Genomic DNA, 17341 nt, shown 5'->3' on the forward strand with positions numbered 1-17341 from the left:
AAAAAAATATATACAAAACAATAGGCTGAACTGAACATAGACCATCCAGATGGGGATGTGGGACATATGTTGTGTAATAAAATGAGATGTATATAATGCTAAGTACAGAATACAGAGAGAAGCAAATGTTATATCAAAAGAAAACTTAAACGAATAGATAGACAGTCATAGATCATCGACTGGGATAAGCAAACTGTCATCTCAATTGGATGACCGGTTAGTTCCAGCTAATTGAATTTAATCAATGTTTAGAATTCCCGAACTTACTCATCACAGTTGAACAAAATTTAATGAAATATCAAATGGATTGAATCCAATGTGTACAGCCAACTGATATTGTGGATTAGAATTGATCCCTAGATCGATTTTATAGATCGAATGCTTGAATTGGATGGTAAATAGATCTGAAGGGTTTCAGCAATTTAGAACAATACACCAGATTCATTGACAAATTGATCATAACAGATAGATTCTGCTAATCGTCATACATGGCACAGTAAAAAGGATTAGTAACTTTGCTTCTGCAAAAAAAAAAAATCTTATGACTATTCAGTGCACTTGATTTCACATGACCTCTTCAGGTGATTTTGCTTTCAATCAGGATGACCTTATAGCCGTTCCAAAATATCTTGGCAACTGAATGATAATATAGAAACAATAGATTCCCAACATGAAATGTCAACAACTAAGATTGCAGGGGTAAATTGTAAGCTTATGATAGTGGAGAACAACATAAGGTAATTCACTTGCAGTAACGCAGAAGGGAATGTAATGCCATAAGGAAAAGAATGAGAGTTAAAATTAACACAAGGTATAGTGCCTATGTCAAGGGCACCCTTCACTGTACGATGGGTCCTACTGGACCATCGTTTACCCATGATACGGTATACAGACCCTATTATCAAAACCATGTAAACGTGTATTGGCCAGTGATATGCAGGAGAATTGAAATCAAGTAAAACTCATAAGAAGATAAGGACAGAGACACGAAAATGGATGGGCTGCCATCAGTAACCTATGAAGTTCTATTCATTGCATGGATAATGACTAAAACATTGATAAAAATAGATTTTTTTTTGTTTTTGTTTTAAAATGATTTCTCAAACCATGATATGATCAAATACAGGGTAACTGGACATGAACATGAAGACCATGAGCTTGAAACTGAAAACTTTATCCTCCGATATTTAAGATGCTGAAAAGGGAAAAAAGAAAAAACTGATAAAGTCTTAGGAAAAATAATAGTTTGATCAAAACAATGTTATTCAAATAAATCGATAACACCATTGCGAGGTGTTATCGGTTCCTAATGCATTTAAATACACAGAGGCACAAATCACATCATTAAACTCAATGGATCTGCAGTGTATGATAGCATGAATACAATGCTTGGTCTATGTAAATGTAGATGTAAAAGGGGAGATGAGTCTTCACCTTGATTCGGCAGAGATTGAGGGAGCGCTTCCTATAGGGTGAGTTGAATCTCCAGAGGTAGATGAGAAAACTCCTGAATGTCAGCCGTTGGAGACTTGTCTTTCTGAAAAGCAATGAAAGCCAGAGGGGTTCATGAGAAGGGAAGAAAGGTCTTCAAAAGAGGGTTCCAGCCGATAGGAAGGGGGGAAGAAGTTGGTTCTACTCCTGCTGTAAGGAAGGAAGATGATGTCTTCACTAGGAGATTCCAGCCGATCAGCAGAAAGAAAGTTTGAGCCTCCCTCCTAAAAAGATTGCAGATTGGGGTCTTCTTCTCCTGTAGCAGCAAAAGAAAATGATAAAAGGGGGATTGGGAGTTGGGGTCAAGAAAATCGCCGATTGCCCCCCTTTCTGGATGCTCCAAATCGTCCCCTTTTAAAGATCATCAGTAGGTTTTCCAAAAAAATCGATCCCTTTTGAAATCTTCTAAACTGGATTTTGAAAACATTTGAAATCTTCCAACAGATTTTTGAAAGGTCGTTAATCCTTGAAGGAAAAGGGGGCGGCTGGCTCATTTCGAAGAAGAATTCTGAGTTCACTTTACCTAAAACTTAGGTAAAGTGAAAAACTCGGGTAGGGTTTCACGATGGCTTCGTTTTGGGGGCTGAAAAGTAATAAATAAAACAAAAATAAAAAAAAATGATTAAAACGAATTTTGTTTTTCCCTTTTTTTTTTAAGGTTGTGCCACCTCATCTGGATTTAAAACCTTTTGAAAAGGAAAAGATTTTTTTTTCTCGGCAAGGCTTTAGTGAGGCGCCACCTATGCGTGGGCCTACTGATTATTAAAATAAATAGGATTGAAAATTAAACTAAAGAAAGAGTTTTATAAATTGGTATCACCTCAGAGTGGGTACTGTTTTGGAAATAAGAGAAATATTGGAGAACTTGAGTGTGACACCGCTTCAAGGCGGGTCCCACGTCATTTATTTGAAATAGAAGCAAAAATAAATTTTTTTTAGGATTTCATGATAGTAGGATAGTTAGAAAATATGAAGTAAAATGGGTTTGGTTTCAAAACTAAAAAAAATGGTCCTTTTGGGCGAGATACAGGGATTTTATAAAGAAATTCATAGCCCTTTTTGCAAAGGTTTTAAATAAAGTCCTCTAAATTTGAAATCGTGTCCCCCTCTTTCCAACTGACGAGGTTTGAAAATCAATATCAAAATTATCCAGATTGTTTTCCTTAGAAAACATTTTGTAATTCAGAATCCTGGGGGTAAAATGGGAAGAATTGACAATTTTAAAAATCCAGGGATTTGAAATCAATTTTGAAATATTTAAAACTCGAATCTGGATTGATACTTTTGAAAATCAGGAGTTTTGGATTTCAAAATGATATATTGTGCAGTGAAGTGACATGAAATGCTCATGCAATGTTATGCAAAGACATGCCTCTAGAGGTACTACTCTGACTCAGGAATTGGAAACTCTGGCTTCTTGTCAAGAATAGGATTTTAAAGATCCGTGACTTGAAGATGTTTCTGAGCCTAAATAGAGAAATTTTGAGCATTCAGAATGCATTTTGGACTTCCTGCGAGATCCATTCTCAGAAAATGACCATTTTGCCCTTCAATGATCTCGGAGAACCGAAATGTGGTGATTGATGGAGATGTCAGGGAGGTGAGTGAAAATTTGGGGTGTTTACAGTTTTGCAGAGGTTCGACTTACGAACTATCAATTTCATAGGGATTAATCCTATGGACCACAGTTTAAGAAGGAAGGGTTCAACTTGTGTGCTTTGAATGAACCAGGTGCTAAACTGGGTTTTGAAGGAAGATTCGAATCAGAATTCAAATATTCAAGGGAAAAATAAATGAATTGGGTTTTGAAAGAAAATTCAAGTCGGAACTTGGATCTTCTAGACCAATTACTAAATTGCAGAAAAGTTTAAGTAAGAGTTCAAACCTTTAAAGGAAAGCTAAGCAAATCGAATTTTGAAGAAAATTCAAGTCGAAACTTTAATTTTCTAGACTGATTCTAAACATTTGAATTGGATTTGGAAGAAAATTTGAGTCAAAACTCTAATTTTCTAGACCAATTCAGAAGGAAACGAAAACTCAGGTCAGAAATCGAATCTTCGAAGGAAAACTGGATCCATTGTGGAAGGAAAAGAAATTTGAGTCAGAACTCGAATCCTGAAGGAAAAGTAGATCAATTTGGAAGGAAAAGAAACCTGAGTCGGAACTCGAATCCTAAAGGGAAAATAAATCAATTTGGAAGGAAAAGAAATTCAAGTTGGAACTTGAATTCTGAAGAAAAAATAGATCAATGTCGAAGGAAAAGAAATTTGAGTCGAAACTCGAATCTTGAAGGAAAAATAGATCAATTGGAATGAAAGGAAATTCGAATCGGAACTCGAATTCTGAAGGAAAACTAGACCAATGTGGACACTGAATTTTAAAGTGTACCGGTATGAATACTGGATTTTGAAAATAAACCAGTACAAGCATTATGTTTTGAAAAATTACCAGTACGAATACTGGGTTTTGGAAAGTTACCCGTACGAACACTAGGTTTTGAAGAATGAACATTGGGTTTTGAAGAATTACCAGCACGAACACTGGGTTTTGAAGAATTACCACCACAAACACTATTTTTTTTTTTGAAAAATTACCAGGACGAACATTGGGTTTTGAAGAATTACCAGCACAAACACTGGGTTTTGAAGAATTACCAGCACGAACACTGTTTTTTTTTTGAAAAATTACCAGCATGAACACTGGGTTTTGAAGAATTACCAGCATGAACACTGGGTTTTGAAGAATTACTAATTGATTCTGATAGAAGATTTTCATTTTTCACCCTCATGATGACTTGGACAACTATCGGGGGTCTCAGGATTTATCCCTTATCCTGAATGGGCAACTCAGATTTATCCCTTATCCTGAATGGACAACTCAGGTTTTTCCCTTAACCTGAAGGGGAAATGAATTTGATGCATATGTATGCAAATGAATGCATGTAAATGCAAATAAATGCAAAATGATGTAAATGGGTGCACATACGTGCAATATGAGAGATTTATTTGATCATGTCTGCATACAGGGCATTTTGAAGATAATTTTCAAAATAATGCCCCAGTGTAACTGGGAAAGAAGAATTTGACCATTATTGAAGAAAATATATTAAGGAATTACAAAGGATGGAATATAGGATTTAAGTATAGAAAATTTTCAAATGTTGAGCATTGATGGGGTCTGATAATTGCACACCATCGGTTTTGATGAGCATATATGAATTGCGGGGTAATGCTTCCTCAACAACATAGGGTCATTCCCAATTCGGAGACTGGTTGAGACTTTGAAATGATCTTTTTAAAACAATTATTTTCAATAAAACTTTGGAAAATCGTCAACCAAAAATATAAAAACCGACTTTCCACAAAGTGGTAAGTACGGGTCGAATCCTCATGGAACAGGAATTAATCAAGATATTTCTAGAAAATTTGATTTATTAATTACAAATATCAATCTACAATTATAAAGTTAATACAACTACAATTAATCACTAAAATGAAAATGAAAAAGCAACTAAATCTTCTGCTCCACACCAAGGGTATTTCTGTACAACAACAACAACAACAACAACTACGCCTTCATCCCAAAACAATTGGGGTCAGCGATATGAACCAAAAAAGAAATTCATTTTGGGTCTTCCACATGAATCCTTTTCCTCCAATCATTTCTATCCAACGCCATGTCCTCGGTGAGGTTCAAAGCATTCATATCCTTTCCTATCATCTCCATCCAAGTCTTCCTAGGCCTACCCCGACCTCTTTTAACAAATATATTTTCCCATTTCTCCAACCTTCTAACTGGAGCATCATTAGGCCTTCGCCGAATATGTCCAAACCACCGTAAACGATTCTCTCGCATCTTATTTTCAATGGGTGCAACACCTACCTTCTTACGTATCTCTTCGTTCCAAATCTTATCTTTTATTGTATTTCCACACATCCATCTAAGCATCCGCATCTCAGCTACACTCATTTTTTGAATATGATGTCTCTTGGCAGCCCAACATTCCGTACCATATAGTAAAGCGGGTCTAATAGTCGTCCTATAAAACTTTCCCTTCAACCGCAATGGCATTCTACGATCGCACAACACTCCAGTAGCACTTTTCAATTTCATCCACCCAACCTTTATCCTATGATTTACATCTCCATCAATTTCTCCATACTTTTGAATGATGGATCCCAAATATTTGAAATAATCATTCACCGGTATATCTTGCTCACCAAGCTTCACTACACTCCCATCACTACTTCGTTGCTTACTAAACCGACATTCCATATATTCAGTCTTACTCTTACTCAACTTAAAACCTCTAGCTTCCAATGTCTGTCTCCATAATTCTAACTTAGCATTAACCCCAGCTCTAGACTCATCAATCAAAACAATATCATCAGCAAACAACATACACCACGGTACATTTTCTTGAATTGATCTCGTAAGCTCATCCATCACTATCACAAATAGGAAAGGGCTTAAAGCAGATCCTTGATGTAACCCAACCGTTATCGGAAAATTGGTTGTCACCCCTCCACAAGTGCGGACATTGGTTACCAAGGGTATTTCTGTCTTTTCGCCAATTAGACAATCTTCGCACTTGGACAATAACCCTGGAAACTCAATATGCTTTTCAACCTAAAAATGCAGAAAAATACAAAGTTAGTATTCTATTCTAACAATGCAAACAATACTAAAATTAATTCTAATTTTACGAAAATAATAAAACAAATGTTACTTATCAAACAATAATTAAATAAAATCCTAAACTAATTCTAAAATTAGCTAAATTAGTTCTACTAATGCTGTATGATGATTATGAAGCTCCTAAAATACAGCAACTACTGAAAACAGGCCTAAAATGCCGAATCTAAGGAAATTACGAAAATGCCCCAAACTAGTGTAAAATAGATTTCTGACAGGTTATCGGAAAACCACTGTTTGACAGGGCAAACAAGGTCCAATTTTCCCGAAATTTATTCTGTTCTGCAAATGACAAATTAAACAATCTGACAGTTTTTACAGAATGGAAAAACAGTATCTGGAACTCCAGATATAAGCGTTTCAAATCTGGGAAAAATCAGGATATCGAAAGTCCTGTAATTTAAAATCCAGAAAAAGCGGTTTTTGCAAAACGCTTAAAAATCAGACCAAATCAACTCAAAAAGAGCTGAAATTTGGTCTACAGTCAAATAACACGTCAGTAAAGTGAATAGAACAAAAAGTTTTGGAAAACACGAAATTTTTGCACAGAAAATAACGCTTGTGCGACAGGGAAAAATTTGGGTTTTTCGTTGAGTGCACTATTCACTTTGTGAACCTATTTTACCCACTAAGAATGTAATCTACATGCAATGCAAACTTAATTAATCCTATATGACTGATTATATGCAGATGTTAACTATAATGAAGCTACATGAACTCTACATGAAGTATGACATGCGTTTTATGACTATGCGCTAAATGAAATACTAATGCAATTACAATCAAAACACTAAATAATGTAGCTAAATATATGACTAAATGCTGTACCAAATATAAACTAACTACACTATACTAACTAACTTATCAACAAACGACAAACTAACAAACACACATCAAATCAACAAATATAAATTTTAACTAAACAATTAAAGAAATAACTATACTAGCTAATCTAAAATCACTATGAGTTAAATCTAAAAAAATATGGGACTAATATGGAACAATAAGACACGGGTTTGACTAGGACTAGTGTCGGTTGACTTAGGATGAATCGGTTTTGACTTAGCTAAGGTTGAGTTAACTTGGCTAAGGTTGACTTGATTAGGTTCAAACTAGACTCACCATGGGTTGAACTAAGACTTGACTAGGCTTAGGTCTTGGTTGTGGTTAGGTTTATTAAGACTAGGTTGAACTCGGTTTAGGGTTGACTTAGTCAAATAGGCTCGGTTTGACTTAGGTTGGGGGAGATAGGCTCGGGCCAAGGTTGACTCGACTTGGACTAACTTTGACTCGACTAGGCTTGACCTAACTAGTTGGGTTCGGTTTGGTCAATGACTTGACTTAAGCTTGGCTAGGGTTTTGACTCGATTAGGTCTAACTAAAACTAGGTTGGACTCAGTATTGAGTTGACTTAGTCAACTAGGTTCGGGTTGACTCACTAGGTTCGGCTTGGGTTAGGTAGGGTGAGATAGACTAGGTTGACCTAAACTTAGGTTAGGTTTGACTCGACTAGGCTTGTCTAGGGTTTGGTCTTGGTCTTGGACTTAAGCTAGACTCGGTTGACTTAGGATCACGACTTCCCTAACCAAGTCAATCTAATTGACTAAATTAGATTAGGTTCAATAGGTAGGGTCGGTTGACTCAAGCTAAGGATTGACTTTACTGGACTCAAGTGGGTTTAGACTAGGGTTTGACTCGACCTAGGCTCGGTTTGACTAGGTTAGGTTTAGACTAAAGTAGTAACCTCTTAATTCCTACAATTAATTCAAAGTTAACGATTTTAGTGTAGAAGGTTGGGAAAATAAAGTGATAATTGTAAATGCTCAAACTTTGGAATGCTTTGGATTCCCAAAAATCGCCCCACTTAATGAGGGAGTTACACTCCTTAATTGCCTTAAAAGCTCATTTTGGAAAAATGAAAAGGCCAATCTAGAATTCCATGATTTTTGCTTTTCAAGCTAGAATTGAATTGCCTTTAATTCTTTTGGGAAATCGTGGAGTCTAAATTAGGATTTTTGTTTAAATGCAAAAACACTTTCCAAAGGTAAGGAGTAACTCCATCTTTAATGCTTATTCAAAATTCAAATCTTCCTTAAATGCCTCACACGATTTTTGAAGAACCTCCTTTTTCCAAAAGCTTTTCAATTTTCAATTACTTTAATTACCTCCCTTCTCAAAAATCGCCAACTTCAATTGGTGCTACTTTCTAAACTAATAGAATTAAATCTACCTAGGGAATAAAAGAACTTAAATGGAAAATCGATTTCCTAGGAGTTAATGCTAACCTAATTCCCAAAACCTACCTAAATGCAATCCTAAAAACAGCTAAGAAAGAAAAACCCTAATACATTGAACCTAGACACCTTTCCTACCTACCTAATTGCAATAAATGCTTTCTAAAAAAATGACCTAGAGCTGAATGGGAGCTCTAATCGCTGCCGCCCCACCTTGGGGAAGAAGAAGACCCCCACAAAAAGTAAAAATAAAAATATAAATTAACAAAAAACAATAAAACTAATTAACCACTATTTTGATAAAACTAAATTAGAAAATAATAAAAAGGACTCCTAATTACACAAAAGCAAACATGAACAGCAATATGCTGGAATTTATTTAAAAACATAAAGAAATGAAAATTCGACTTTTGTAATTTTTATTTTTCAATAGATCAAAACACCAAAAACTTTGAAACAATTATTTAGAGAAATCCTAGAAGAATAAAATGACTTAGCACGATTTTATGCTACTGTTAACATGTAAAACATACAGCAAACCACACGACTTACTAACCTAAACACACAAATTTAACTAAAATGCAAAGATCGGCTAAAATAAGTCTAGCCAATTTTTTTTTTCTTTTTCAAAAATGAAAACAAACAAGACACAAGCACAACCCATGAATAAAATGAATTAAAATGAACTTTTATAAGTGAATTTTCTGCAAAACAACTCAATACACATGCTGGACATAAGAAAAATCGAAACAAAAAATATTTTTGTAAAACCAAGAATCGGCTAGAAATAGTCTAGCCGATTTTTGTATTTTTGCTTTTCAATTGAAATAAAACTTACAACCCACAATCCAACGACTAAGATGAATGAAAAGAGAAATTTTTTTATTAGTTTTTCTGTAAAACAGCACCAAGAACACCTATGACAAACTTGAAGAATCAGCTAGATGAAGATCTAACCGATTTTAATGAAAACGATGAAAAATCAACAAAAACTCAATTCAAATGAATCAATCAAACAAATAAACCTAAGCTAACGTGCTGGCCTATGCACGAACTCTATTCTAAGGTTGAAAACAAAAAGAAAACAAGAAACACTCAGAAAATAAAAAAAAGAAAACCAACACCCACTTCGGTTTTAGCTAGAAGAGAAGGAAGAGGAAGACCTACCTCTTGGAAGATCCGACGACCGGGGGGATGAAGAAGAGCGGACCGTGGCTGAAGTTGGACGTCCTAAACAATTCAAAAATGCTGGACTTCACCAAAAAAACATCTTTGCAGCTGCTACACGTTGGAGATCCACCGAAGATGGATTATGCGTCGATTCTCGATCGGAGGGTGTAGAAAGCCGGATGGAGATAGGGCCGACTCACCTTGTTGGGGTGTTTCGCACTCCTGCACAAGGTTAATGGTCTCCACCTCTGCTACATCTGCAAAAATACAGAAAAGTGATGAAACTACAACAAGGAGAAAGAAAGAAATGGAAAGGAACACAAGAGAGATCGAAAATATGCTTGAAAATCAAGCATAGACCGGTCTTCAATGGCCAAAACGTTGGGGGAGGATGGAGAGGAAGGAGCTGCTGGAGTAGAATCACTGTAGGGGGCGTCCAAACACAGCCAAAGACGCCTAGGGTTTGCTGGAATCTTTAATTTATACTTTTGATAATTTTCAGAAACACTGTTTTAAAAAAAATATTTTTTATGCGCCTCTTTCTGGGGGGTTTTCAGAAAAACTTTTTGAAATGGATATGGATAGGCATGTGGGTTGAGTTTTGGGCTTTATAAGAGTTGATCCAAGGTCCAATTAACCTAATTGGGTCGGATATGGATCTGATCCACCTCGAAATTCGTGCCCAAACACTGAAATAGTCATAACTTTCTCATTTTAACTCCGATTTTTCTGAAATTCGAACCATAACCCCTTACTACCAAAATACATCTAAACATGGGTTTAAAACCTTAAACTTGATACAAAATGCATGAAAAACTTGTTTACATGATGTGCATTTCATGCATCATCAAATACCCCCATGCTTGAATGTTTGTTAGTCCCTTAACAAACCCTAATTATGATATGCCACAGGGACAAAAAATGCTAAACATGAATGCATAATACTAACTCACTTTCGTAGGAATCACGGTTGCATTTAGCACATGCAACAAGCCCTTTAAACCCCTAGCTCACACTAGTGGACGAGTAAGGTCTCGTGAGGGTTTGCAGAGATGCTACCCACAAACATCAATAAAATGCGAGGATGATTTTTCAAAAATATTAGGCTCTTAAGAATGCAGTTGTAATAAATATTTCATGTAATTGACATTCTCAAAACGAGTTTAAAAATCTCATGCCACCACAGTAAAAATTCTTTTCCTTCACTTTTCTAATATTGTAGCTAGTTCATGATTTTTCTCCGAAAGTCAAGTATTCTTCATGTTTTACTCATTTATTCTCACTTGTATATTTTCTGCACAGTAATACACATATATGCCTAAGCAATGAAAATTTTCTCATTCAGCACATTCTTTTAATTTCATTTTCACTCTTTTTTCAACTTTTGATCTCTTGAGCATTCTTCTCATATGAGCACTATTTCGAATAGTTAGTTTTCGTGACCCGTGTAGCGAGCTTTAGGTCAGTGACTCCCAAGCCGGCCGACCTTAGGGCACTAGATACAAAGTATCCCTCGGACTTAATTGCTCGAGTCACTAGACCTTCTATTCTAGTAGTTTACGTACAGTCTTCCTCTCGTCATGTGCAATGTCTCTATCTCTTAGGCTTTCTATGCAGTCCATGTAACAAGCTTTCGAACCGGTGGCTCCCAAACCAGCTGGCTTTGGGGCACCAGGTGTAAAACACCCTTCAGATTCTACTTACTCGAACTACAAAGGCCACAGATATCGACTTAGACAAGAAGATGATCTCCTTCGTTATCCTTTTCGTTAAGAGACTCAAACATTTCATCTCGTGTCTGAGTTCCACTACTAGGATTCACGAAGACATCAACAACTAAACGTAGCTCTATTCTTTAAACTCATTTTTCAAATACATCTTTCCATTGCTTATTTCTTTCACAAAACATACTATGCATACTTATACTAAAGTGATTCAAAATTTTCTAACAATCAAATACTATCTTTTCTTTGAATTATCTCATAAACAACTACTCTATTTGTCTCAGTTCAGAAAATAAATTTTTTTTTATGGGGCTTAAAAATTTATAAACTGTTAGATTATGCCAAAAACAATCATATATGCTACAACTTGTTCTCAAATGCCTACTTTAATTACCAGTCAGAGAAAAAAAAATGAAATTTTTGTGTGCATGCATCTAAACCACCCCCCATGCTTGAATGACACTGTCCCTAGTGGCATACAAAATATATCACAATACGATGCACATGCATACTAAAGGATAATAGAATATGGGAGAAAGGATAGATACAACCTGATCTGCTCTTAGCTTCTGAAGTTGAATTTCATCTGATCTTTGAATTCTTTGAAAGCTCTTCTCTGTACCTGGTAATTGATACAGTAAGTGTTAAATTCATCCTGCATACATCAAAACACAAATTAGCACATATGAAATGAAATACTAAATAAAGAAAAATACTGAAATGAAAAACAAATTAATGTACATATGATACATCCCTCTGGTTGAATCCTCATGCCTTCGTGAGATGCACTATCTCACACTCACCATCCTGCAAGGCATCTGAAATAAAGGGCTTCAATCTTTGCCCATTCACCTTGAATGTACCTTGGGTCATAGGATCGAATAATGTTACTGCTCCATGGGGAAATACTTCTTTCACAATGTAAGGGCATGTCCATCTCGATCTCAACTTCCCTGGGAATAAATGTAAACGAGAATTGTATAACCACACTTTCTGATCTGGCTCAAACACTTTCCTGACAATATGCTTATCATGAAATGCTTTCGTGCGAGCTTTGTATAATTTGGCATTCTCGTACGCATCATTCCTGAGTTCCTCTAATTCTGAGAGCTGCAGTGTTCTCTCTTTGTCAGCCTGGGTGAGGTCAAAATTCAATTGCTTGATAGCCCAATACGCTCTGTGCTCTAGCTCGACAGGAAGATGTCATGCTTTCCCGAATACAAGGCGATACGGGGACATGCCAATGGGAGTCTTAAATGCAGTTCTATATGCCCAAAGTGCATCATCTAAGCGCTGGGACCAATCCTTGCAGTCCGGGCGAACTGTCTTTTCTAAAATTCGCTTAATCTCCCTATTGGACACCTCAACCTGTCCACTAGTCTGTGGATGATACGGCGTGGTGAATCTATGATTGACAGAATACCTTCTCAGCAGAGAAGCTATCTGTACATTCCTAAAATGCTTGCCACCATCGCTAATCATCGCACGTGGCACACCAAAACGACTGAAAATGTTGTGCTTAATGAACTTAAGCACTACTCTGTGATCATTGGTCTTGGTTGCCACAGCCTTGACCCATTTGGACACATAATCAACCGCCACAAGAATGTATAAATTTCTGAATGAAGGCGGAAATGGTCCCATGAAATCAATGCCCCAAACATCAAAAATCTCGACTATCAAAATCGGAAGCAAGGGCATCATGTCCCTCTTGGACATGTTCCCAATCTGCTGACATCGAAGACATCGCCTACAAAACTCATGAGCATCCCTGTGGAGTGTGGGCCAATAAAATCCTGACTGCAAAACCTTTGCAGCCGTCTTCCTACTGCTAAAATGCCCTCCACAGGCTAATGAATGGGAAAAATTCAGAATGGACTGGTACTCCTCCTCCGGAACACATCTCCTAATGATATGGTCTGCACAGTATTTGAATAACTCTGGTTCATCCCAATAATAGTGCCTCACCTGAGATAGGAATCTCTCACGCTCATTCTTGTTCCAATGCTCAGGTATCTGCCTCGAAACCAGATAGTTCACAATATCTGCAAACCAGGGTAACTGCGATGTACTGACTGTCATGATCTGCTTGTCGGGAAAGAATCACTGATCGACCTCTGATCCTGCGTGGTCTCCACGATCAGTCTGGAAAGATGGTCTGCTACTACATTCTCACTTCCCTTCTTATCTCGAATCTCGAGATCAAACTCCTGTAGTAGTAGGACCCAACGAATCAATATCGGTTTGGTGTCTTTTTTATTCAACAAATATTTCAATGCAGCATGGTGAGAATAGACAACCACCTTCAAACCGAGTAAATAGGACCTGAATTTATCCAATGCAAAAACTACTGCAAGTAGCTCCTTCTCTGTCGTAGTATAATTCATTTGAGCATCAGACAAAGTTCTACTCGCATAGTACATCACATAGGGCTTCCTATCAATGCGTTGTCCTAAAATGGCCCCCATAGCGTAATCAAACGCATCACACATAATCTCAAATGGGAAAGTCCAATCCAGAGGTCTCAAAATGGGCGCAGTAATCAAGGCCTCTTTGAGAATCTCAAAGGCCTTCATACAATCCTCACCGAAAACAAAGGGCTGGTCTTTTTCCAGTAAAGTACATAGCGGTCGAGAGATTTTACTGAAATCTTTTATGAACCGCCTATAAAAGCCCGCATGCCCTAAAAATGATTGAATCTGCCTCACAGAGGTGGGTGGAGTCAAACGAGAAATGGATTTCACCTTCGCTCTGTCAACCTCAATGCCACGCTTGGACACAATGTGTCCTAGCACAATCCCCTCCAGGACCATAAAAATGGCTCTTTTCCCAACTCAGGACAAGATTTGTCTCCGCACACCTACTCAGTACTCGAGTAAGTTTTTGGAGGCAATCTTCAAATGAAGAACCATATACTGAAAAATCGTCCATGAAAACTTACATCACATCATCAATCATGTCCGAGAAGATAGCAAGCATGCACCTCTGAAAAGTGGTCGGGGCATTGCAGAGCCCGAACGGCATACGTCTAAACGCGAAGGTGCCATAAGGACATGTAAACGTAGTCTTCTCCTGGTCGTTAGGATGGACAGCTACCTGATTGTATCCTGAATATCCATCTAGAAAGCAGTAGTAGCTCTGCCCTGCGAGTCTCTCTAATATCTGATCAATGAATGGCAATGGGAAATGATCTTTCCTAGTTGCCACATTCAGTTTCCGATAATCGATACAGACTCGCCATCCTGTAGTGGTTCTCATCGGAATTCTCTCACCTTTCTCGTTCTCAACTACAGTGAGTCCTGACTTTTTCGGCACAACCTAAATCGGACTGACCCACTGGCTATCAGAAATAGGGTAAATGATTCTGGCATCCAACCACTTCACCACCTCGTTCTTCACCACTTCCTTCATGTTGGGATTTAGCCTTCTCTGCATATCCCTAAATGGCTTGACTTCCTCATCACAATGTATTTTATGCATGCAGAATGAAGGATCAATCCCCTTCAGATCAGCAACTCCCCAGTCAATCGCTGCCTTGTGCTCTCGAAGGATAGTCAGCAATCTCTGCTCCTACTCCTCAATGAGCCGGGACGAGATGATCACAGGCAGAGTCTCATCATCTCTGAGGTATGCATACTTGAGTGAATCCGGTAAGGGTTTCAACTCAAGTTTCGGAGGTGACTCGATCGAAGATTTGGCGGGGGTCTCAGCAAGTGGTGGGAGGGTCTCAATGATGGCTCCCCAAGGTGGTCTCTCTGACGACACTCTAGACACATCTACACTATCTACACCACTATTCTTCTCTATATGGTACAAATCTAAAGAATCCTCAGTAATGTACAACTCGGGCTGCTCCTCCACTAACTCATGTGCAATATCTACATGAAAGCAGTCCATGTCTCCCGCTGGCCCCATCGCGGCATTGAAAATATTCAGCTTTACCTTCCTATTGACGAATGAGAGATCCATGGCTCCGGTCCTACAATTGATGCACGCATTGGCAGTCGCCAAGAATGGTCTGCCTAAAATAATTGGAGTCTGGTGTTGGCTGTCTACTCCTTCCATATCAAGAATAATGAAATCGACTGGAAAATAAAAGTCATCCACCTTAACTAGCACGTCCTCTAAGACACCTCTCGGTACCTTGACAGAACGATCTGCCAGTTGAAGTGTAATCGGAGTCGATCTCATCTCTCCTAGCCCGAAAGAATCAAAGAAATACCCGGGCAGAATGTTCACGCTTGCTCCAAGATCGAGCAATGCGCATTCTATCCGGATGTTCCCTATAGTACAAGCAATGATAGGGGCTCCAGGGTCCTTGAGCTTTGGTGGTGTCTGATGCTGAAGTACTGAACTCACCTGCTTAGTCAGATGGACTCTGTTAGGAACTCTCTCTCTAGATTTCCTCTTCTGCGTACATAGCTCCTTCAGGAATTTGGCATATGCCGGCACCTGCTGAATCGCATCGCGCAAAGGTAGGTTGATTTGCACATGCTTGAATATATCAAGCATGTCCTAGATCTTCGCACCTTGCTTCCCTCTATATCCAGGAGACTCTAATGCTTTGGGATAGGGTGGTGGGGGAATATACTCGGGTGGTTCCTTCTCTTTGTGAGAAGGCTCACTCCTATCCTTCATTTGCACTGAGGATGAAGATAATGAAGGTGAGGATGGGGTGGGGATGATAATGATGGCTGAGCCGACGTAGGTGAAACAATGGTCTCTGGCTCCTCTATCCTCTATCCTCTCTCTACTCTCACTCTCTCTGCTCTCGACGTGATACTCACGTCCACTCCTCAGGGCCATAACCGATTTGGCCTGCTGCTGTGTCTCAGTATGAAATAGGCCTCCAGTCATCTGGTCCTTACCCTTCGGGTTCATGACAGCCTGACTTGGCAATGTACCCTCGGGTCTCCTACTAATAGCCTCAGCTAACTGTCCCATTTGCGATTCTAACTTCGCAATGGACTGCGTATGTGAGCTCAAAATCTGGCTACACTTCTCGAAGGCATTCTGATTAGAGGTTTTCACCTCTTGAAATGCCTGGAAAAGTCTCTCCTCAAAAGATGTCTGCGGGGCAGACTCCTGCTGAATCGGGGGAGGAACTGACGAAGAAGAAGATTGAGAATAGCTCGGTCTTTGGAATGGCTGAGCAAAAGATGGCTGCCGAGCTGGCTGAGAGGATGTAGGCATCTGCATGGAAGACTGTGGATTCTTCCATGAAAATTTGGGATGGTTACGCCAACCCGGATTATATGTCGATGAAAATGGGTTATTCTGCGGTCTGACGTAACCCTGAGCTGCCTGAACTTGTTCTTGAACAAATTCAGGGTACTGAGCTGCCGAAGGGCACTCAGTGATCTCGTGTGCCGGACTGGCACAAAGAGTACACACCTGCTGTGTAGTGGATGGTCCTGAGAGAAGCTGGTCCAGCTTCTGAGCAATCATGTCTACCTTGCACTGTAGTGCATTAGATGGACCAATCTCAAGAACACCAGCTTTCTTCTGAATACTGGGTGTGGCTCTATCCGAATGAGAGCTCGAAGCATGGTGGAGGGAATTCTCGGCCAATATATCAAATAGCCTCCATGCTTCGTCCTCGCTCTTCAGCATGAATGTCCCTCCACATGAAGAGTCGATCATCTGACGATTCTTGTCAGATAATCCATCATAGAAGCTCTGCACCAGTTGCCATTTCGGCACCTGATGATGGGGACATTTCCTGAGGAGATCCTTCATTCTCTCCCATGTCTCATGAAAGCGCTCACCATCTAGCTCTGAAAAGCTAGTGATGGCTCTACGATATTGGTTCGTACGACCAATGGGAAAATATTTTCGAAGAAACTCCTGTTGCAATTGATCCTAGGACTCTATTTCTACAGAATCTAAGGACTTTAGCCAATACTTGGCTTTGTCCTTCAATGAAAAGGGGAATAGAGTCAACCTCAAAGCATCATCATCGAAATTCTGTATCTTAACAGTAGAACAGATTTCGAGGAATTCATCTAAATGTCTGTAGGGATCTTC

General features: G+C 38.7%; 1 non-coding gene across 1 annotated transcript; it reads left to right on the forward strand.

The window, feature by feature from the left end:
* The first annotated feature begins 17015 nt into the window (after positions 1-17015).
* On the forward strand, positions 17016-17118 carry LOC149816881 (small nucleolar RNA R71). The gene has a single exon (XR_016427778.1). It is a non-coding gene; the product is annotated as a small nucleolar RNA R71 (small nucleolar RNA).
* The last annotated feature ends 223 nt before the right edge of the window (positions 17119-17341 follow it).

The sequence above is a fragment of the Nuphar pumila genome, chromosome 14, assembly GCF_984573655.1.
Source record: "Nuphar pumila chromosome 14, dmNupPumi1.hap1.1, whole genome shotgun sequence".
NCBI classification, from domain to species: Eukaryota; Viridiplantae; Streptophyta; class Magnoliopsida; order Nymphaeales; family Nymphaeaceae; genus Nuphar; species Nuphar pumila.